Source organism: Uranotaenia lowii, chromosome 2 (assembly GCF_029784155.1).
Source record: "Uranotaenia lowii strain MFRU-FL chromosome 2, ASM2978415v1, whole genome shotgun sequence".
In the NCBI taxonomy this organism is placed as follows: domain Eukaryota; kingdom Metazoa; phylum Arthropoda; class Insecta; order Diptera; family Culicidae; genus Uranotaenia; species Uranotaenia lowii.
The window spans coordinates 154,582,218-154,606,303 of NC_073692.1; positions in this window are offsets into that span (position 1 = coordinate 154,582,218).

Here is a 24,086-nt window from a genome sequence, read left to right on the forward strand (position 1 = left end):
GAGTTCTTTGTTAAATCCGAAAACCCCAAATTTTATTTAATAAAATCATACACATGAATTTCATTATGGAATTGATTATTTTTCAAAAATACTTTTAAAAATACTGTTAAAGAAACATCTTCACTTACAAAATCTGCAGGAAGTTTTATATTTTCCCAGTGTATTGTTAAACATTATAACACAATAAGGACAATAAACATTGGCCATTTTAAGTTTCAAATCAATAAGCAAAATTCAAATTGCTAGTCTAATAGAAATATTTGAGTAACGGGAAGCGAAAAAAACGCAATGTGTTAATATTGCAGTTTTTTTAAAGCCAATTTCCATACTTTTTTCATTAATTTGGCTCAAATTTCCATTAAGGAAATTTGATCCGCAAATCTGAAGATTTTTATCTATTACTTTTATTTATTTTCATCAAAGGTAAAAAAAAATTGAATTTGCAAAATAGTTTGGAAGATTCGGCTGGTTTGGTTCCAGTGTAGAATAAGTATTTTTTAAGAAAAGGAAGACTGTCCTTAAAAAGTTCATTTTATGCCCAAATCAACTAAGTTTTATCTGCCAGACTCCTTAACAAATTTAAAGATTTTACCATTGATAAAAGCAAATTTAGCTTACATTTGAGGTTAAGGACCAATCTTCTAAAGTTACAGTTTAATACGAAAACTTTTAATGTCAAAGTACTTAAAAATAAATAATCATATAGTCACAACCATAATTTATTTTTATTTTTTTTTTGTATTCAGGAATTGTTGGGCAAAAAATCATAGGTAAAAATCAGTCATCAAAACCCCCCCCATGAGTCGGTTCTTCCTACGGCCCTGCTAACGACTATAACAATTAATGGCTGTGAGGGTTAAAATGTTGAGGATGGTTCATAAACATTAAAAAGTCAATCTTTTTCACTATACATTTGATCATATAATCTGAAGTTAAAAGCATTAATGGAGTATAATTATGAAAAAATAAGTAATTATGTTCATGTTTCATTGCATGAGAAAGCGTTTTAAAGATTGTATGTAAAAATATTTTCATTAGTTAAAATTCAATGTTGTTTTTCTTGTCAAAAGTACACGAGCTGAAACTAATGTTTTTCATTGATTTTTTTTTCGATAATAAATGAAAAAAAGAATTACAAAATTTAAACATCAGTTTTGATTTCAACAATCACTAATAAAGTGGCTGCTTTGATTTGGTACAGTTATTTGAAAACATTTTCTCAATCAACTGTTAGTTGGTTGATTAGGCACAAATTCATTAGATTTTATGAGAATTTTTAATTTTGTTTTCCATAAGTTTTGCTTTCGGTAAAAAATAATTTTTTTTCAAATTTCCTAGATGAAATTAAAAAAAGCATGTTTTTATCTGGTTGTATTCTATATGGAACACTGTTAACATTTGTCTGTGGATTTCTGCATTTTTTATTCCCCCATAGAATGTCATTTTCTAATTTTCATGAAAAAAATAATAACACTTCTCACATCTGATCATGTGATTAACAGAATTTATGGCAGTCAGTGGCTGAAAATATTTTTTTTACATTAATATTCCCAGATTTTGCACATGAACGAGATGTTACATTGCTCAAAATAAGAAATTAATAACAAATTTTAGCTTAGCTTTGCTTAGTTGACTACTCATATCCAGCTTAAATCATTGAACTTGAAGTGCTTAGATATGATCATTCATTTAAAACTTAAGATATCATATTTGATTAGACTAAATACAACTTACGCACTTCAAATTCCATGATTGCTGAAGCAGAACAAGTTCTACCTTGCCAATATGGTTGCTACTGCGTGATTGATCGAGGCTATTTGATTTGTGCAAGGGCCAGAAGAATGATGCTTGGGACTAGCAGTTCATTCACAATGCACAAAACTCATGCTCTCCCTTTAAAAAAGATCAATAACGGCGCCGGCCACGTCCTAGTAGTCAATGAGGAATGAAAGAGGGATTGTTAGTAGGATACTTTGTAGGATCAATTAAAAATCTTTCGTCCCTTTGTATTCTAAAGAAAAAAATCAGAAACAAAGGTAAGTCAATTTCACCAACTATAGAAACCGTCTATACATCTGCGAATCTATATTTGAATAGCCAAGAGGGTTTTGTTAGTAGCGGAAAGGTTATAATTCAGGGTCCATTTTGGTCGAGTTTTCCTACCCCTCCTATGCTCCTAGATTTTTCTTAAGGAAACTGCTATTTCTAACTTCGAGGCCGTGATAAAAAGAAAATAATGTGTTTAAATTTTCTTTTAACTAACTTGTTTTTCCTAATTCTTGTTCCTGATGCACCAATGTGTTGTCAAAAACGATCCTTTAGATTTAAGAAATGTCTATCAAACTTCGAAGAATATTTAAAAGAATATGTTTAATTTATAAAATTTGTGTTTATGGATGAAGTGATTCTCCTTTTTGTTCCTTTTAATTTTCAATTCTTTATGTAGGTTTTGATAACTGAATAAGATCGTTTTTGGAAACTCTTCGGTTCAATTAAACTCTTTGCCTTAGTTTGATTTCGCGATTGCACGGAGAAAACAAATCAACCAAAACAGATGGTTATTCATAGTACACAAATGAGATATTAACTAATGTAGCGGACTAAGGTTCACTTTTAAGAATTCGTAAAACAAATATGATGAAAATGAGAAGAGGGGATCAAGTATCCTCATTCTCCCCTATTTTTTATAATGCATTGAATAGTTTCACTCTAAAAGTGTAGGGTGTCCTAGAGTAAGCATTACAAAATTTTTACCGCATTTATGCGGGCTGATCAAATAAGGAAATTTTAAATTTTTTGACACAAAATCCGGACAAATCGAAGTAGAACCAAGCAATTCCAAAAAATTCAGAAGTTAATTAGAACAAACACCTTAATTTTTTTTTTTTTTATCGAACCACGTCATCGGCGTTTAAGTTGTTTTTCAAACTCCCAAATAAAAACAATTTGAGCCTAAATTGAATTTTCTGTTGTTTTTATTATGTGAATTATTCCTGCAAAAGTTTAAAAAAATTAACGGATTTTACGGCGGCGCAGGCAGCTGGAATGATTTTTTCTTTACATGTTCGAAATTTGAATAAATTGCAGTAGTTATGAGTTATTGAAAAATGATTTTCAGTACAGATCAAGCCTCTTGCTAAATTACAAGCAAGAAACCTTTAAACCTTTAGACTTTTTGTATGAAATTTTATAAATATGCAATTTATAGATAGGTTCATGCAAGTTTGGTAAAATTTACTAAAAAGCTTTTTAATAAGCTTTCCAGAATCTTATCCGGGCAATATCTGGGTGAATGCAGGATATTATCTTAACCATGGGTGAACCCTAAAGACTCCTGAATATATGCAAACGTTTTATTCTTCTATGCCCACAGCAAGGGAAAATAAAATCTGTGTTTTTCCAAAAAAGTCTGACTTTCTGAGATTATGCCCAAAATTTCTGTGATGGTTTTCTGTAACGCTATTTCCTTAAGTTTCATTGAAAATAAATCAAAAATTGGGTCTTTTCAACATTTTACTTCAGGTCAATCAATTGATCTTAGTAATCTTATTATATTTATACAATCTAAACTTAGAGATCCGAAATTTATATGGACATAAAAAAATAATAATTTTAGAAACACGTACAAAATTTTAAAAAATCTGTGAAATCTGTAAATATTCCTAGAATTCTGTGTTCTGTGACACAGATTCTGTGATGAAAATTTTCTCCAAATTTTATGGAATAACAGATTTTTCTGTGATTTCGGCATCCTTTACCAACAGGTGGATCCTACTTAAAACTACTGTAAGCTATTGTTTTATTGTTGTATGAAGTTGATTTTAAATTGCTTTGATAGCTTTGATCCAGTTATTTTGGTGAAAATCTTGGCCACCCATGATCTAAGCTGAAAATAAATTACGAAGATAATGAAGACAAAATTTAAAAATCGTTTGAAATTTTTTAGTTTTCTGTGCTAGGAATTAATTTAATAAAACCTGGCAATTTGGAATGCTAATTGTAAAAGCATACTTATGAGTATGAATAGTGTTCATTTAATTTATACCATTTTCCCGAAAATTAATTGAAGAAAAAAAATCAATAATAAAAAAAACTCAAGTTGCTCAAATTGGACCAATCGGCAAAACTGAATTTTCTCTATACAATTTTTATTTCTTTTTATTTCCAGTCTTAGATTTCAAATTCATATTGAAATTTTTCCAACTGATTGTAAATAATAAAATTATTTTTAAGGCTTTAGCTTCATTTTATTTTCATCTAATTTTTTCTTGAAAGATAACTGATCTGGATCCATGTATTGAATATATAATTTACATTAGACTGCCCCAAACTTGTATGAGAAATTTCAAGCTTGTGAAATGTTATGCGCTGCAGGCTAAAATTGATCCTAGGCCTAGTACAAGATCTCATGCCAAATTTGGGCCAGCTCGTATCACGGGAAGGGGTCGCTCAACGAGCTCAACGATTTTTTTTGAAAACGGTTTTTCTTAAAGTCTGAACTATGACAAATATTTCATCCGAAGACTGCATTTCGATAAGAGTTAAGATAAAAAAGTTATTAAGAAATTAAGATTTGTTACACTGAATTTTGGTTCTTAATCAAATCTGATTACAGTTTTTTAATTTTACTTTTGAATTCTTATACATTTCTGTATATCGATGGATATGAATTCAAGTATGTTGTTTTTTTTTTATTATTTTGGATTCTTAATCGGAAATCTTTATGTTACTTCCCAATTTCTATTAGAGAAATATTTATTCTGCTTTTGATGAAGCAGATAAAGAGTGATACGGTCAAGATTTGGTCAATATCAACTTGACGTATTTCTTTCAATTTTGCATTTAAAAATCCTGAACACCCCTCATTTTGAAGGTGTGTGTGTAGAATGTTGCTCCAATTTTGATTTTGGAATTCACTCTTCAGTTGTCAAAATGACGTCCAAGGAAGAAGAGCAGCCTATCAAATTTTTGCTCGCGCATCACGAAAATCTGAGCTACTCGCCGCAAAGCTGGCAAAATCGCTAAAAGTTACCAAATCAACCGTTACAAATGTAATTAAAGTGTTTGGAGAACGTTTGTAGACAGACAGGAAGTCTGGAACGGGGGGAAATCGAAAACCGGAACCGCTGAGACGACAAAGAGAGTTGCCGGTAGTTTCAAGCGAAACCCTAACCTCTCTCTCCGAGATGCCGCAAATAAGATGGGTGTATCGTCTTCAACCGTCCATCGAGCCAAAAAACAAGCCGGACTATCGACTTACAAGAAGGTAGTGACTCCAAATCGCGATGATAAACAAAATACGACGGCCAAAGCGCGATCCCGGAGGCTGTACACGACGATGCTGACGAAGTTTAACTGCGTGGTAATGGACGACGAAACCTACGTCAAAGCCGACTACAAGCAGCTTGCGGGACAGGAGTTTTAAACGGCAAAAGGAAGGGGAAAGGTAGCAGATATTTTCAAGCACATGAAACTGTCAAATTTCGCGAAGAAATATCTGGTTTGGCAAGCCATGTGGCTCGAAAAGCAGCATTTTCATAGCTCCCGGGACTGTCAACCAAGAAATTTTCGTGAAAGAGTGTTTGAATAAACGTCTGCTGCCTTTCCTGAAGAAAAACGGTTGTTCCGTACTGTTTTGGCCGGATTTGGCATCATGCCATTACGGTAAAAAGGCCATGGAGTGATACACCGCCAACAACGTGCAGGTGGTTCCCAAGGACAAGAACCCTCCCAACACGCCAAAGCTCCGCCCAATTGAGAAATACTGGGCTATTGTCAAGCGGACCCTAAAGAAGACCAAAAAAAACTGCTAAGGACGAGCAGCAGTTCAAGGCAAACTGGCTTTCTGCGGCGAAGAAGGTGGACAAGGTGGCTGTACAAAATCTGATGGCAGGGGTTAAGCGTAAAGCCCGGCAATGCGGATTTCGAAAAGCGGAAGCCTAACTGAATATTTTTCCTGAATTTTATACTAATTAAACTTGAAAAAGAAATTTAATTTGATTTTTTAAATAAACGATTTCATCGATTTACACGCGTTTTCCCTTGAGCAAATTTTGACCGTATCACCCTTTATCAAGTGTTGAATGATTAAATGAAAAACATTCTGATATCTATCTTTGAGTTTTTTTTTTTTCTAATACAGAGATGTTTGCATTTAATAGCTCTAATCAGAGTTTCTATTTTCTTTTTTTAGGTAATTAATTCTTCCGCTATGTGTACACGTGATATATTAATAATTATTGTTTGAAGATACCAGAAACAACCTTTTACGCAGACATAATAGTTTTTTGAAGGCAACTTACTGAATTAATCTTCTGTTCCATTCTATCCTTAAAATACTACTTTATATTCTCTGGGATAGTATGTAGAAAAATTCATATGGATTCAAGGGCCACCCGAGACAAATTGTACCCTTAAGCCCCCTGAAATTCATCTCCTAAGTAATAGGTGATTTACAACATCCACCTCGTACTTAATAACAAATGTGTTTCATACAAAATGATTTTTCAGTAGTTGAATTATTTTTATTCAATTGCGTTTTTTTGAAAATAAAAAACTTTCTCCAATAGAAAAAAAACACCATTTTGCGAGGGATTAATAAAAAGATTATTGCTGTTCTTTAATATCACATCAGGTTAATTGATTTAATTCACTTTTTACAATTTCGCTACAACAATATTTTTAATGATTTTATGTAATTGACTCCAATCAGCAATATTGCATGATCATTCCGACGTTGTATTCCATTTGTCAATTGAATCTGCAAGTTGTGTTGCTTGTGATGGGCGTAAATATCCAGGGGAGGTGATCGATGATTTACGATCCTCGCTCCGTTCATGCTCGAAAGCGCCGACGAAAGCTCTCTGTTTTTTGAATCTATCCAAAACAACTCCCATTGAGACTGGTTTTGGAGGAGTTTTTTTTGTGGCTGCTGCTGCATCTCCTGGAAACCTTTTGAGATATGGCAGCTCACTGTCACGTGATGTTTTATTTTTTAGGTCAAATATTACATGAGTAGTACGATTGGGGAGAAGAGCTCATTCAGATTGTCCGGAATAAATTACCATCAACCCGATCAGTCAACAATTAAAACCCTTAAGTGATGAATCCTAAACTTAATTCAGAGAAATGAGATTTGCAAGCGCGCAGTTCCAGTAGAGAAATTCGAGTATAGAAGAAGATAAAGTCTAAAACTATGTCAATTCACTTGTCACTACTAAAATTCAAATTAGTACCTATTTCTTTTACTATAGAGATTTTATTTTGGATTCAATTATATAAAAAAAAACATGTATTTATTAAAATATATATTTTCGGTTCCGATGAGGTCCAAGACACAGCGGAAAAATTTCTTCCAGTTCTCCTGAGCCCTGGATATGAGCCCAATATATTTTGAATTTTTAATAATGTTTTCGTGTTTTTTTGCCGATTGTTTTGGCTTAAGTTAGGAAAAATTCAAATGAATGATCCGAGATTTAAAACCGGTACCTACCAACTGATTTGTTGCAGAAATCGGTAAAGAGCAATGTTCCGATGCTGCTGACGCTACGCTTTCGCAGAGCAGAGCCTTCTGGTTTATTGGGAGGATGGCGGGCAACGGACTCTTCGGATTGATGCCACCTCAAATCACGTGCTACCACCTCTCACGGATGGGGCTTAATGTTGTTGTTTTTCGTTGCTGTCTTTTTTCCTCTTTTTTACCTCGCTTCACAATATTCCGTTGAAAAGCCGCGCGCCGGGCATCTTTCGGTCAAGATGTTCTTCTGCTGTTGCTAAGGGGAGGTACCGACTTTGTTCAGTGGGTTGATAGAGACGTATATTTTTGTTTTAATCAATACAACTAATGTCCAACTTAGGTCGAACAAATTTGACAGTCCTATCGGCAAATGTCTTTTAGAAAAAAAAAACATTTCAAAATTTTGGAATTTTTTAAGGTTATAATGCCTTGGCCTCAGGGGCGGTCCTAGAGTCGGCTCTTGGGGGGGGGGGGGGGGGGGTGATTTTCCAATTTTCAAAAATCAGTCAATATAAAGGAACGTTAATATCTGGTGAAAAAAACAATCATTTGAGTGAGCGAAAGAAGAAGGGAGGGGTTGCGGGGAGGGGGGGGGGGGGGTGTGTATCCCTTTGTAAAACAACCAGCGAAGCTATAATAACCACTGCGAAAAAAAGTTTTTTTTTTAATTTGTTGGTATATCTGGTATTATAGAATTGTCACTTGAGGAGCTCTTTAAAAAATTTCTCGTTATAAACGTTTTTTTTTTAAATGAAAAAAATACACACGTTGTTGAGAGATGAACACGTAGAAAAAAAAAATTCAAGTTATCTTAATTTTTTTTGCTGAGCTTCTAAATATAAGCGCTCTGGTATTTTATAATTTATCGGAAGTATTTTACTTTTCACCTATAAGCCCGATAAACAAATTAACAAGCATAACTAACGGGCATTGAATTCTTCATTGGGGTATTTTACTGAATCGTGATTTGGAAATTTAGTATTATAATTTTCAAATTTGGGAACACAATATATAAAATCGACACTTTTAATATAAATTAAGTAGAAAAAACCGATTATCAAAATCAGTTTCTAAATTCTGGAACCGAATTTTATTTCATTTGCTCTTGAATTTAAAGTTTTCATTCAAAATTTTCAATTTTATTCGTATTACAACAAATAAATTACATAGAAATTGATGAATCTTTGTTTACCTTCACATAATTACTAATTTTTTAAATAATTCTAAATTATAAAGAAAATTATGAAATGAAATGAACAGTCTCAATCATTTGCAATTGAAATAGCCAAGCTTTCAGATTAAGAATATCAAAACTTAACCTGAACAACAAAAATATGTTAAATCTTTTCATTATCCTTTATTAATTCAACGATGCAGGTCAGAGGGAGGAATGCTAAAAAGTAACAAATTCTCGGAAAAAAACAATAGGTACTGATTTCGTCAAGATAATTTTTGTGTTTTACAAAATGAGGAAAGATACTTACTTCTTTAATTTTTTCTCATGGTAAATATCTCACAGTCTTTATGGAAATTGATCATTAAGTTAATACTTTTTTTCTATTTTTTTTTTTTGTAAATTTTACACTTTTGCTAAAAAGTGCACAAATTTCTCCAATTAGCCTTGTATTTTCAAAATTTATACGGAAAAAAAGAGCAGATAAAATAATACAAATTTACATTTAGAGCTCCTAAATAAGTTGAAATCAGTTTTCAAATGCTTTGCACTTCGGAAAATGTGAATCTTGTTTTCTTGTGTTACAGTTTTGAATGCAGATTTTGGGTTTTATAGATGAATTTGAATCTCTATCTCCAACACCAATTCCTGAAACAGCTGATATAAATACTTTTTTGTTCCTTTTTGGCACTAAAAACTCATAGGAAACGCAAAAGTCATGAAACGTAATCTCTTTCTTCGATTTATTGTTGCTGAAATCTCTTGAGAGGATTTTTTTAAATTTAAACTCTTACTATGAATATTTTATATTCGATTTCTGTTTGGCAGTACTTGTATTTTTTTCACAGTCATCCATAATATGAATGTTTGATGTGCTACATTTAAAACTAAAATCAAAGAATTAAATAAAATCAGATAAAATTTTAATTTTTGGTTTTGAATTTCATCATATAGGTCATTAATTTTAAGTTTTTAATTCATATTTGAATGGTGGATCAATTGAAGGTGAAAAATTCTCGCGAAAGAGAATCTTTACTGTGATTCAGAACCTGATTTTTTTTATTTTTCAATTGAAGGCAATAAATGTATGATGAAAGAAGAACAAATATTTGAAGTATTACAGTGTTGTAACCATTTTCACCCCCCTATATGACTTTTCCAAATTTTTCATTTCATTAAAATTCAAAACAAAATCAAGAATTCATAAGCTCTGAATTTGTAGCAAATACTAAAATTTGTTGCGATTTGCTCGTGTTTATTGAGGCATATGAGGGAAATTAGTAACAATTTTAAAAAAGTTGTCCCTACATTTTATTAATAGCTAATTCCAAATCAACACTCAACATCACACTTTTGTTGAGTAACTTATCAACAAAAGTTATTTGGTATAATTTAGTCCAGGGAATCCTAAGTCACAGCTGCTTGAGTTTGGTGGACCGACTTTTTTCAATATTGAGCCTTTTAAGTGATAAATTAACTTTTTTGTTGAATAAACACCCCCACGGAGTGGAAAATTTTTAAAATTGGAAAGCACTTCTACTAAGAAAAGTTCCAAATTTTTATAGAAATTCGAGTTTTTGCGAGTATTTTGTAACGGATTTTTTCCGCTTGGGGGGGGGGGGGGTGATCACCCCGATCACCCCCCCCCCCCCCCCCCCCATAGGACCGCGCCTGCTTGGCCTTAAGCTTGCGGCCTTGGCTTAACTAGAAGATAGAGCGTAAGTCTTCAAAACCGGAGGTCATGAAAACGAATCTTGGTCATGGAATACTTGGTACTATTGAGATCTTTCAGCAGTTAAGCGCTACGATGCAATGGCTACAGCGTACTTCGGTCAGAGGCAAGTGAAAGCTGCAACAAGGTAATACCATCTTGATGGAGTCTGTGTACTTACTTATCACTAATCACTAATCGTACTTCCACAGCCAGAACTTAAGTCTGAGCCCCTAAGAAAAACAAAAGCATCTTTTAATTCATCCTGTCTTCGTTCAAATTTTTAATTATTTTAACCCTCATCCGCATTAGATTTCATTACCCTAATCAGCACTTGTGGTGTCAATTTGACACCATAAGCTCAAATCGTTATAACTTTTGGCGTGTTAGACCGATTTAAACAAAACTTACATCAAAAGAAACCTTGAAATGTCAGTGAAATATGTTTAGAACATTATATACAACTAAAGTTACAAGTTTTCTCATTATTCAGCATGAAAGAAAAAAAATCCGAAAAAACATGCCTCACGAAAACTGCTGTAGTTCATATGTTACACGCCCAAAAAAATATTTGCCTTATGCATATGAAAGCTGAAGTTAATGCCTACATCATGGAGACAAGAAATATTTTTTTAAATTTTTTTTAATGAAATGGTCACAAAAAGTTTAAAAAAGTGGTCTAAAAAATCTACTTTTCATTCGATTGCTAGTAAATACTGTTTGAGCGATGGTAGAGTTTTGAAAAAAATATGACTACAAAATGTATTAAAATTCCAACATTTTGCTGTCTTTAGATTTTTGATGCAACAAAAATTGAATTAACTGGAATTTTTCAAAGTTCACTACTTTGCGCGATTTTTTTACAAATTGAAATTTCATCTGTTTTTGTGGTCCACTGTCAGGTTGTACCCAGATTATCAGTGCTTTTACTTTGTTTGGACCAATCAAGAGTATATTCATTGGAAAGCACATTTAATCTTCATACTAGTGAGGTGCTACAATTCACGCTGTGAGACTTCACAAAAATATGAAAATTATAAACGTAAAATCATTCCTGAATTTCTAGAACTACAAGCACCGTGTCCAGCAAATCGTGTTTGTTTGCTCTCCGAGTAGGTACGGTGGGTGGTGATTCGGGCAGAGAGCGAAGCCGACAGACGAAATAATGATGCGTGTCGTACGTTTCGCGGTTGGAAATTTTCTATCGACAGTAGTTCTCGTTTGCTAGTCACGACACGCATCATTATTTCGTCTGTCGGCTTCGCTCTCTGCCCGAATCACCACCCACCGTACCTACTCGGAGAGCAAACAAACACGATTTGCTGGACACGGTGCTTGTAGTTCTAGAAATTCAGGAATGATTTTACGTTTATAATTTTCATATTTTTGTGAAATCTCACAGCGTGAATTGTAGCACCTCACTAGTATGAAGATTAAATGTGCTTTCCAATGAATATACTCTTGATTGGTCCAAACAAAGTAAAAGCACTGATAATCTGGGTACAACCTGACAGTGGACCACAAAAACAGATGTAATTTCAATTTGTAAAAAAATCGCGCAAAGTAGTGAACTTTGAAAAATTCCAGTTAATTCAATTTTTGTTGCATCAAAAATATAAAGACAGCAAAATGTTGGAATTTTAGTACATTTTGTAGTCATATTTTTTTCAAAACTCTACCATCGCTCAAACAGTATTTACTAGCAATCGAATGAAAAGTAGATTTTTTAGACCACTTTATTAAACTTTTTGTGACCATTTCATTAAAAAAAATTTAAAAAAATATTTCTTGTCTCCATGATGTAGGCATTAACTTCAGCTTTCATATGCATAAGGCAAATATTTTTTTGGGCGTGTAACATATGAACTACAGCAGTTTTTGTGAGGCATGTTTTTTCGGATTTTTTTTCTTTCATGCTGAATAACGAGAAAACTAGTAACTTTAGCTGTATATAATGTTCTAAACATATTTTACTGACATTACAAGGTTTCTATTGATATCAGTTTTATATGAAGTTCATAATAATTCAAACGACTTAAATAGATTTTACTTTTGTGGTGTCAAAATGACACCAAAAGTCGGAAAAGGGAGTTTTTTTGTTCAGGCTTCCAGAGTTCGTCCATAAAAAAAAGTAAAGATGCAATATTGAAGAACTTTTGAATTCATTTAGGGTCCCCGAAGAAATTTTTGTATTTTGAAGCTTCTGAAAGAAGTTACAAGCCTTCAAACTTGCAATGGTGTCAAAATGACACCCTAATGCGGATGAGGGTTAACATTGAAATTATTAAAAACGTTAATAAGTCGGGCTTAGTTTGGAGCAGAGAATGACCCGACAGAAATAAGGAGCAAAAAGAAGCGTGGACAACCAGTTATACCATACGCTCCAAGGGGCAAACCGTTGTAAGCACAGCTATTTACAAGTGTACCATGTAAATAATGGCAATACGACTCATCCATCCTTCAAAGCGGCTGGAAATGAGTTATTTTGTATATAGAATTCACAAAATTTGATCCAACTGTAATGGAGAATTTAAAGATTTAACATTAAAAGGCCAGAAATTTCAGCTTCAATCATATCTTCTCGGTTTTGGATTTTTGTATACCCTCATTTCTGATCATCGACTAAGGATGAATCACCTTCACTCTCTCTTGAAAATAAAAATAATAAAAGAACATAGAAACAAAACCTTTAAAGATATGTGGAGAATCTCAAAGGTTTTTTCAAAATTTTAGACGCCATTAGTATACAGCCAGGAAGCTTCAACACGTCACAACCAGAAGGCCAACCACGGTAACCCGCGCTGCTGGATAACAACCCCGATCGGCAGCGAAGCCCAATGAGTTGACAAAGGCGAAGCGATCGTGTCCGCCATAATGGGAAAGCAACGACCTATACTCGTGGTTCAAAGCCGGTCAAAGGCGGCTTCCTGGTGCTGACTCACTTCCACGACACTGTGAAGTACAAAGTGCACAACACATCCAGCTCACAAAATCCAGCTAAGTGATAAAAGCCAGACACCAGGACCCCTAAATCTTTAGTCAAATTCAATCATTTGACGGGACAAAAACCTTTTGTTCCTGGTCTGAGATTCTGCCTAGGCGTAGGTCACGATCGTCACGGATAATCGATAACTTCCAAGTGGTCATACGTCGAAGGTTGTGGTCGATTCCGAATCACGAACCCTTCGGATGGACCAACCAGTTCCCCAGACCGTCCATTCGTCCTCGTAGCCGTAGTCCGGTTTCCGGTCGGAATCGAACCGATAGAGAAGTTGGTCAGCCGTAGGGTCGCAGCTCCGACGTCTTCAGTTACGACAACCAGGGCGTGGCCCTAAAAAAGCGAGCCGTCCTGAGGCCTAATAAAGGGAACCCCTTTAACGTCGATGGGGTGGTAGGTTTTAAACTTACATATTTGGCGCCCAACGTGGTGCGCCAGAGTGTAACCAACGGTTCCTCAGACTGCTCATCCGGCATTCTCGCAACATGTCCCGCCCAGCGTATCCGGCCAGCCTTCACCACCTTCTGGATACTGGGTTCGCCGTAGAGTCGCGCGGGCTCGTGGTTCATCCTTCGCCTCCACATTCCGTTCTCCTGTACGCCTCCAAAGATGGTTCTTAACACTCGTCGCTCGAATACTCCGAGTGTACGCAGGTCCTCCTCGAGCAATATCCATGTCTCGTGCCCGTAGAGAACAACCGGTCTAATAAGCGTCGTATACAGGTTTGGCTAGCGAAGTAGACAATGTGCAACTCGAGACCCCATACACCCAACCTTCGGGTAGTGGTCATATCACCTCTTGTCTGCAACTCCGATTATCTACCTCCCCGTGGTGCTAGCTGGGGTGCGAGCAACCTTAGCGGAGATCGGGTACCCAACCCCGGTGGATGCTTTGGTCGCTTGCAGACTGAGTTAAGGGGCTTCGTACGCGTCTATTCTATGCAACAGCGTCCTGGTGGTGTTCGGGACCAAAAACAGCAACATCACGACGGTCCTCCTGCGAGATAGTGGAATTAGCTGCGGGCCTTGCGAGCCTGTGACTACAAAAAACATAAGCAACGAACAACGAACAACAAATTTCGGATGGAAATCGGTGAATTGGGTTGTCCTACCTTATTGTTGCGTCTTACAAGCGGCGAGCGGGAACAGCCAAGACATGTGGGCCACGGAATGGCTTCTCTCCGACAACGGGTGCCAGAAGGATTCTTGAACGTCGGTCACAGGTAAGGTCAATGGGTCACTGCTGATACTGTTTGCACGGCTTATCCACCTCTGACGTCCAGGCTGTCGATTGTTGATGGCTGCCTGATTGCACTACACTAATTACGAACACCACCAGGGGTGAATTTCGGTGCAAATGGTCGACACGCGCGGTCAATGTACGGGCGGTTGAAGAACCAGGCCAGGCACTGCACGGACCCAATGACATCCAGCAAAGTGGACGGATGCTGGTTATGTGGCCAAATGGGTTCAAGCCTTAGAACGGGCAGCACTGGTTGACGGACGCTGACAAGGCGGGGCGGGACGGTTTTCTAAGCCAAATATCGGGGTCCCTGGATGTTCGAACGCTCTTCACGGTTCGTACAAACCACCCTACGTATCCTTGCGGGCGTTTCCTTCAGTCTGCTATAGGAAGGAGATTTCGAGAGCACTAGCTGGAGAGCAATCGATTTTGTTCGATTTAAGTTCTCCCGGGGGGTTGTGAAGCTGCAAACTTACTTGCTACAAATCGATGGAAAATTTTGTCGAATTCTGACATGTTTTAGTAAACCCAGAAAATGTGTCTACAATTTTTTGAAAAACCACATAAAAAGCATATCAATCGATTGTAGAGATTAGAATCTTTCATTGGGTATATAAAAAGTGGGCAGATTTTATGAAAAGTTTTATAAAAATCACGATAATAAAAAGAAAAACGCACGCATCATCACAGCCGAATACGAAAACTACGCTTTTTCTGTTTTCATTCTGATATTACCAATGACAGTAATATTTGAGATCCAGATTAGAGGACGAATGACCATGTTGGTTAAAATCCTCTATAAATAAACAAAATAGAATAGAATAGTATCCAGATAAAATGATGATCATGTAATCAAAATAAAACTAAAATTTGAATTTTTTAAATCGGTTCAATTTAGAATGAGATAGAACACTGAAAAGCAAAAGTTTAAAAGAAGAACCTTTTTTCGGAAATTCCAGGCTAGCGACCAAAACTTCCATATGATCCTGAATTTTTAATATATGATTGAAAAGATTTATTTTTCACAACTTCAAAACTTATAAAATAATTTCAATGTGCCAAAACGATATGCAGATATCATTTTCGGGTGAAATTTTATATATTCAGAAACTAGAATAAATTTCCTAACTAATGAACCTAAAATCATGAAAATAGGTTAACAGGGGAACGCGCGCAAACTTTCAGGTCATATTGACCCGAACGGCAAATGTGCAACTTTTGTTTCGGCATGCCAGTTGGGACATTTCCGATGGTCACCGGAAGTTGCTTTTTCTACAGAATATGTATCTCGTGGTTTTAGTTATTTGTTCAAAATTTCATATTTTTCCGATATTTTTTTCAAAAGAGTTATGACGAATTTAAAGTTCGTTTCTGGTCAAATTGACCCGAACGGCGTGGGAAGGTTAACAGCATTTTGAACATAAGCGGAATCCGCGGTTAGAGTATCTAGTAGGTAAATACCCGGCCAACCCAACGGATGGGCACAGACAATGTCTGAAGCGTATTCCGCGGTACACAGTAAATTTTTGCCTCGATTTCCAGCAAATAAAATTGCTGGAAACATTCAGCAATCCAAATTTTTGCTAGAGACCAGCAATCGGTTTTCGAATTGCTGGATTTTTCAGCAATCGGTTAGGTTCTTGTCGTCTTTACTGAAAAATCAGCAATCGGTTTTCAAATTGCTGGACTTTCCAGCAATTGATCTAGTTTGCTGGAAAATCAGCAATCGAATTGTCACATTGAAGTTTGTTTGTTTTCGTACGCTGCAGCAAGGTGAGACTCTATTTTACGAATTTAAGTCAGATTAATATAATTATTTTTATTTTCCTCTTTATTCTAGCAATCAGACATAAGTCAAGAGTGAGTTTTTATTGGACAGATTTCTTAAAAGATACTAATCAGAACTCTTTTCTCAGGCGGCGAATGATCAACACTTTGGCATAAAGCTGCCACTCCAGAGCCGATGTTGGAAAATTAAAAAAAATAGTTCTTGGAAATAAATACAAAAATAATTTAAAAATGAAAGAATCAAATTCTTTTTCATTGCTCATTATATGCACAGGCAGTAATCAATATTTAATATAGAATTGAAATATAAATTTGGTACTAAATACAGCCGGTTTTTTTGAAAGAAAGTGCTGGCTTCCAGCAATCTGAATGGCTGATTTTCCAGCAATTTGAATTGCTGGAAATCAGCATTAACCTTTGCTGTTTTTTCAGCAATTTAAATTGCTGGAAAGTCAGCAGAACAAAACCAGCCAAATTTTGCTGGTTTCCTGCAAAAAAAAATTTGCTGTGTAATTTAAGATACAACCATATCCACTTATCGGTTATGCGGATACAGTTTTCATTACAATCCCGATGATCGAAGTTCTGTAGCAGGTTTCTCATATAAGAGCTCCTGGAATCTTATTTCGATTTCAACAAAATTTCAATAGACAGACTATTAGGCTATCAGCAACCGAGGCAGAGATTTCAGCCCAATACTATGACGTCAGGGAAGATATGTGGTTAACAAACTTTCTAATTGAATTAGGTGTGGTTAACACTCCTTCCATTATGATGGAGGACAATATCTCTTGCATTTAATACCTTGAAGGAGGCCAGTTGATGCGGTCATGAAGGTGTGGAAGCGTTAGGTACTTGGTGCAGCATTCGTAGATATTCAGCATTCTTAATTTTCGAATAGAGTTAAGGTGTTAGTCCTTACTCGTAATATCGAAACCCAAGAATATCATTTTCATTCGAATATTATTCGATTTATCATGCACAGTGGGATAATTTGAACCCAAAATCTAAAAAAAAAAATGAGGTCGCATGTTTGAGGATCTGGAATCATACCTACCTATTTTCAGGACTCAAATTTGGGACCTTGAATGTTTTGGGATTTTGAGTCCAAATTTCCCCACCCTGCTTTGTTTCGTTCTACTTAAATAGATATGCACCAATAACGTTTGACTTTTGATGATGGCAGGACAGACCTTAATCTTTCGTTATCATTATACATTGACTCAAACTCTGTTCGAAGTAATTTTGCAGTGATGGCATCCGTCAAAACGGAACATTTATCATATGAATATTTTAGATTAACCCACCGTTCCCAGTACCAGGACCATACATTCCGCTTCGAAATGCTAAAACAAAAACTCATAGAAGGAAAAACTTTCATATCGAACAGAACGCAAGCTAAATCCATAACGGGCCAGAATGCTTTGACTCCCTGCAACCTTCGCAGATAGTCGGTTTAATCTAGCTTGCGCAAAGTTAATCTTACATTTTTGCCTTTTTCTTCCTTCTTGCATTTCCGCGGAAGTGATGGCACCAGACACATAAATACCAACACCCAATCCGATTGAAGATCACAAGGTTGCGGTTCTTACTGGTTTTGTTTTGTTTTATTTTTTTGACGAATACACCACCAACCAGTAACGGTTCATTTACATTAAAGATGCATCTGGTTGATGAACCGGGTGAGGCTGAAATAAATAATCGATAAAATGAAGAGGACCGGATAAGAAACTACTCTTGGTTTACCAAAACAACTGCCCCCGGCGCATGTTGAGAATGAGTTTATGTTAAGATGATTTGATAGTTAATTGAAAAAAAATCTGTTGATCTTGCGAAAAATTGCATGTTTCAAATGTCAATTTCGGTTCTATTTTAGTTTTGCCTTCTCCTTTTATTGCGTATTCAGAGAAAAATTGGATTTATGCAACGGTAGTTAGACCGGAAATTTGACAACCGTAATTTGACAACTAAGCTGATAGGTTACATTTTCGTCAGTGTAGCCAAGAAACACTAAAGCAAATCATCATATAATATGTAAATCGTTTTTTTAAGATGCACTCAATTATTATTTGAATGAATAAATCGACTTCGCGGCGAGTTTTGTAAATTATTAGTTATCGATAAGAGTCGTTTACTTAAAACATCTATGACTTATTTGAAACATTCGTTGTACTGTCTATTATGCGATAATGTTGAATGTTTGTGTTGACTCAATTCATTCAAATTTAGGATTTCAAGTTTAGTTTCTGTTCAATATTTCTATCGCGCCAGCACTAAATTTAACTTCAGATGTTGGACTTCCAACTTCCGACGAAGAAAAAATATGTTTGTACTAGATTGTCGGACGTTTTTGTGTTGTCCGTCCCTATACGATGCACAATATATGTATGTTTGATTGAGTCGAATGGCGATTGGCAACAAAGCTGTTTAAAGTTGTTGGTTTTTACTTAATATTTAAATATTTAAATAATTAATCACGGTTTCAGGATCTTTTTTATTTTTCAAAAAACAATTTTTGAATAAACATGATAAAAATACTTACGTTATCTTTAAGGTTACATGTCAGCATCATTTTTCAATCGTTTATTTTTGGAGATTTTCATCCGCTCAAGATTTTTCGGTCGTTATTTAATTCGTAATTTAACTACTTTTTAGCATTTTACTGAAACTAAACTCTGGAATAAGTTTTTGGCAAGTTGTTCCGAACACAAAAATTTGCAAAAGATTCAAAGTTTGGAAGAAAAATTCCTTATATTTTATGTGATTCCTTCGATTTTATGTATAAAAGAGAAGAAGAAAAACAATTCGAAATAAGCTCTGCATTCTTTCTTCTTCTTCTTTCTGATTGAAGTTTTAAATCAAGTTTAAAAAAGTTCTTTAAATAGTTAAACAATGTTTCAATTAGAACGTTACAGTGTGCAGTAATCATCTTAAATGGTTTGAAATGTTGCTGAAATATCATGATTGATTCTAAAACATGATGTTTGTCTTAGTCAAAAACGCATGAAAGTGTTCTGAAGATTTATTTCAGTTTCAAAGTTCGGTTTCCACGTTTGACGTTTGCGGTAGTGCTTCTTCTTCTTCTTCAGGAAGAGTTGAGGAAATCCATAATAAGTCTGAAAGAGCAATAATCATTGAATTATGAATTTCGCGATGGACTAATTTTTGTTAGTAAACACTTTGAACAATATATTAAAAATAGTAAATGTACAACCTTCAAGTGGCTTTAGAGAAAAAATGTCCTTTAAAAATAACCTTGTTAATCCATATGGAATTCTTTATTTTTTCAAAAAAATAAAATTCAAAAATTTATTAATAACTTTAAGTTGATTTCAAGCAATTAATCATTCAACTAGTTTTTTTTTGCAAATAAATTGTTTATAAGATTTATGAAAATTTTCTCATAATTATGAAGCATGGTCAGTTTCCTAAATTATCTCTAAGCCTTACCAATGTGTGATATTTTCGTATATCTGAATTAGAGAGATCTTAGCGAATTATTCGCCAGTTTCAAAAAAAAAAAAAAATGTCACAAATGTTTGCCACCTGCCCTCTTTTCCGAAATTTTCAAATTGATCCATCCAAGATTGACTCACACGGAACTCTTCGATCGGTTCCCTTGAAATGGAACGCATCTAGGCAGATGTTTACCGGCTACGCTTGAACCGTTTTTGTGATTTCTATTAGACCGTTGTAATCGGTCCGCAGTTATGCTGATGGATGATAAATCAAGATGGGTGTCTCATCGATGTCGTTTTTATCGATCGAACATCGCCATCAGGTCGTCGCTACCGCTAGGATGAGGTTAATCCAAACAATGATTTAACATGCGGTTGATAATTTCTGTGTTCGCTTATGGGTGCGAATTCAATTTACGTTTCCTGTTTTAGCGCCTCTTGACGTGCACATTTTTCACGTCTGCAGATATTGAAGCATGTGTGTATAACTTCAGCTGTTTTGCGAAAGGGATGAATCGTCTTTGTTTTTGGTTTTTCTACCCTGCTGTTGTCTAGCCAACGGAGCCTGATCAAGGCACGATTCTTCGTAATCATTGCGAGATTTCTATTTGCAAAGTCCATTTTCTGTTTCAAAGTCATCAATTAGCGAGTGTTGTTGATTAAAATAATAGGACCGATTCGAAGAAGCGCTTTGAATGATTCAGAAATTTTATAGACATTTGGAAAAACCAAGATTCAGTTATCATTGGAATGCTCATTGTCACCTTCGGGATAATGTCCTTATTAGCTTCCTGAAATCAGCTTCTAAGATTTGATACACACTACACTGACTACGGTAGATTCTAAGCATTTTCTGAAACCTTAAACTGTATAATTCCTAAATAATTAGTAGAAATCATTCCAATATTCCCTAAAAGCAACAATTGCCGGTGCATTTGGATCACAATCAAAGCTCAATATCAATCGGTTAAACCCCAATAACGTTGTCCGATCTCTTTGTCAAGCTTCTTTGGGGCGCAGGGGATTCCATCAAACTTACTTTTTTGACTCGCACAGCCAACTCGTTAGTGATTCAGCTTTATCACCAGAAATTTTTGGAGTTTTCTCCACGTATCAATGCATTTTGCAAGTTCCATTAGCACATCATGCAATATGTTAACTTAGTAATTATTATAGCGCCAACAACGGCCAGTTTAAAGTGAATCAACGTCAATCCGATCGTTGTTTTTGTACCATATAATTAATTTGGCAAATATGGAATTGGCGCTTAAGGTGTGCGCTGTAGACACCACACTGATAAAATACTAGCTCGGTAGAGAACACTTTGTTGGGAAATAATATTGTTTTTTTTTTTGTAAACTTTAGATTTTCTGAGAAAGCAATCATTATACAACGTAAAAAAATCATACAGCATCAAGGTTGTTTATTTTCTTCGAAAAACCGCTGTTCGCTTTAAGTTGTTTCCAGCTTTCCATACCAAAAGTTCATACAACTTTGAATGTCGAAGAAACACTAGAATATTACACGACGAAATCCTCATGAGCACCGTTCTGTTTGAAATTTAAGTTTTGATCTTATTATTAGGTATTTACTTATCTGGAGTTGGAAAGTATGTAGAGAAGCCGTAGGAAACCAGATACAAAGATGAATGGTAACAGAGGATTGCTTTTGAAATTTTACGGAGCCACCGGAAAATGTTGATTGTGTATGATTGTGAATTTTCAAAATCTCCTTTGTCGAGATACACTGACTGGATGATAGTTTCAGACATTATATTTGTGCGTAGACTACCTCATCAGTTTGAACTATGCGGAGGTAAAAGTATGACCTTGGTGCTTTCATATTTTAAGAAATTTTAAATTTTTTCTATAACCTACACAAAAGAACATTAATTCTCCTTTAGAAAAATAATGAAGATAATAGAATTGTGGTTTTGATAGTGGTATAACTACTCTTGAAACATACTTCAACGTCATCATTATTCAAATTGCTGATAATCAAGAAAAATTGGGTCAACCCTACGTTTCATAAAGTATAAAAAAATGAAAACGGTGTCCACGATGAAATTGCCACACACAAAATTGATTCGCAAAATTCGAGTTTCCATCCGATTGCCATCAAATTTTCAGGGATTGAAAAATAACTGTTAGGTAAACTTCATTTTACCTTTCTACACGTATTTTATTTACAGTCCATACGCAAATGCTCGCACCTTGGCCTCAGCCCGGCCATAAGATTCTGCACAACCTGTGAATCAACCGTTTTTTGCGTTTAAACCCATACTTTCTCCAGTTCATCGACTGTCTTCACTACCATAGGCCGTTTAAGAATGTGCTGCTTCATAATCGCCCAGTATTTCTCGATGGGCGGAGCTCCGGAGTGTTGGGAGGGTTGAACAATTTTGGCACGAACTTGTCCTTATTGTCCGCATACCACTTCAGCACATCCTTGGAGTAGTGGCATGAGGCCAAATCTGGCCAGAAGATTGTTGGGACGTTGTGGGCCTTCAGGAGAGGAAGCAGCCGCTTCTGGAGGCACTATTTCATATATCTACTCTGTCCGTTCATCGTGTCCTGGGTCACGGAAGGTGCACTCCGCTTCCCGCACGTGCAGATGGCTTGCCAAATCAGGAATTTCTTCGCAAATTTGGACATCTTCCGAGTGCGGAGATGTCGGGGATCTGTTTGAAGTCGGCCTTCACATATGTTTCGTCGTCCATGATGCAGCATTCAACTTTCGTCAGCATGTTGAGGTCACAACTTCCTGGAACGGGTTTTGGCAGACTTGTTCTGCTTCTCGTCGCGATTAGGGGCCTTTTTTACCTTGAACGTTTCGTTTGGTGTTGGAATACTTTTTCCTTCAATTCTGGGCTTCGATTGCTTGTCAATCGTTCCTCGAACCGCCCAATCGACCGCGACACCCTGGAATTCGCGATTCCCAACGTTTTAGCGATGGAACGATGCGAGAGAACCTTGTTCTCGTGATGAATGTGCAAGATTTTATCACGCACGAGCTGTTCTTTCGACTCCATTTCCGCGAGTTTTGATCACAAAACTTTAAACCTTACAGGATGTAAACAATGAACTAAATCCACCCAAATTTTCATTAAATTCTACCCAACTGTTAAAAAGTAAGAGAAATTTCATAGTGTGGCAATTTCATCGTGGACACCCTTTTACAGTTTTTTCCATCTTTAGGATTGATTATTTCCAACATCACTTCCAACTGTTGAAAATGCTTTTGAGAAAAAATTAAAAAATCATGAAAATTCACTGAGTTAGAAGGTGCGAAATCTACCAATATCAATCATAAATCGAAAAAAGCACATCACCACTATAGATAAACTGGTTGTTATTTTGGATTTTCCCTTCAAAATTAAAACCCCGACTTGATAAAATATGATATTCTTCGAATACTGAGCTGCTTTTCTAATCTGATCTTATTAAGTATTATATCTTATTAGTAAGGGAAAATTGGCAGACTTGATCATATCATTATTGATTTGGTTTGATGATTGATGTTTGGCAAAGGTAAAGCATCCTTGAATGAATTATCAAGTATCGTTGAAAAAAAGATCAATTTTACTTTAACTAGAAAAAAAATCACAATTATTTGAAGAAAATAAATTTGAAATAACATGTTGTAAGAAAATGTAAAAGACGACAAGTTTGTTGATTTTTCAAAAAAGGTATGATGAACTTTTTTTTAAAAAATCTACAAACTTGTCGTCCTTTACAGATTCTTGAAACAGGTAATTATTAATTTTTATGCTTCAAAAATTAGAACGATGCTTGATCCTGTGCATGAATTTGAAGCATTTTCATTGAGCGGAAAAAATGTGATTTTATTCTTGTTAGAGGAGAATTGATCGTTGTTTCAACGATACTTCATTCAGGGATGCTTTACCTTAGTCAAAAATCAAGCAAGTCAAAAAATAAAAGGTAGATTGACTAGTTTTTATCATATTACTTTTTATTCATCAGTTTAGAAGTTTTAGATAAAGAGAATTTTAGAAGTTTGTCTACAACTCTATGTTGTCCCTACTTTCATGACAGTCCCATGTGCAAAACCGAGCAAGCTTAAAAATCAGCTTTTTCTGTTTTGGAATATATTTTTAAATTGCATAACTTTCAGCATAATCAAAAATCGTTTAATGGAATGTGTTCTAGATTGTTATAATAAATCGTATGAGCATATTC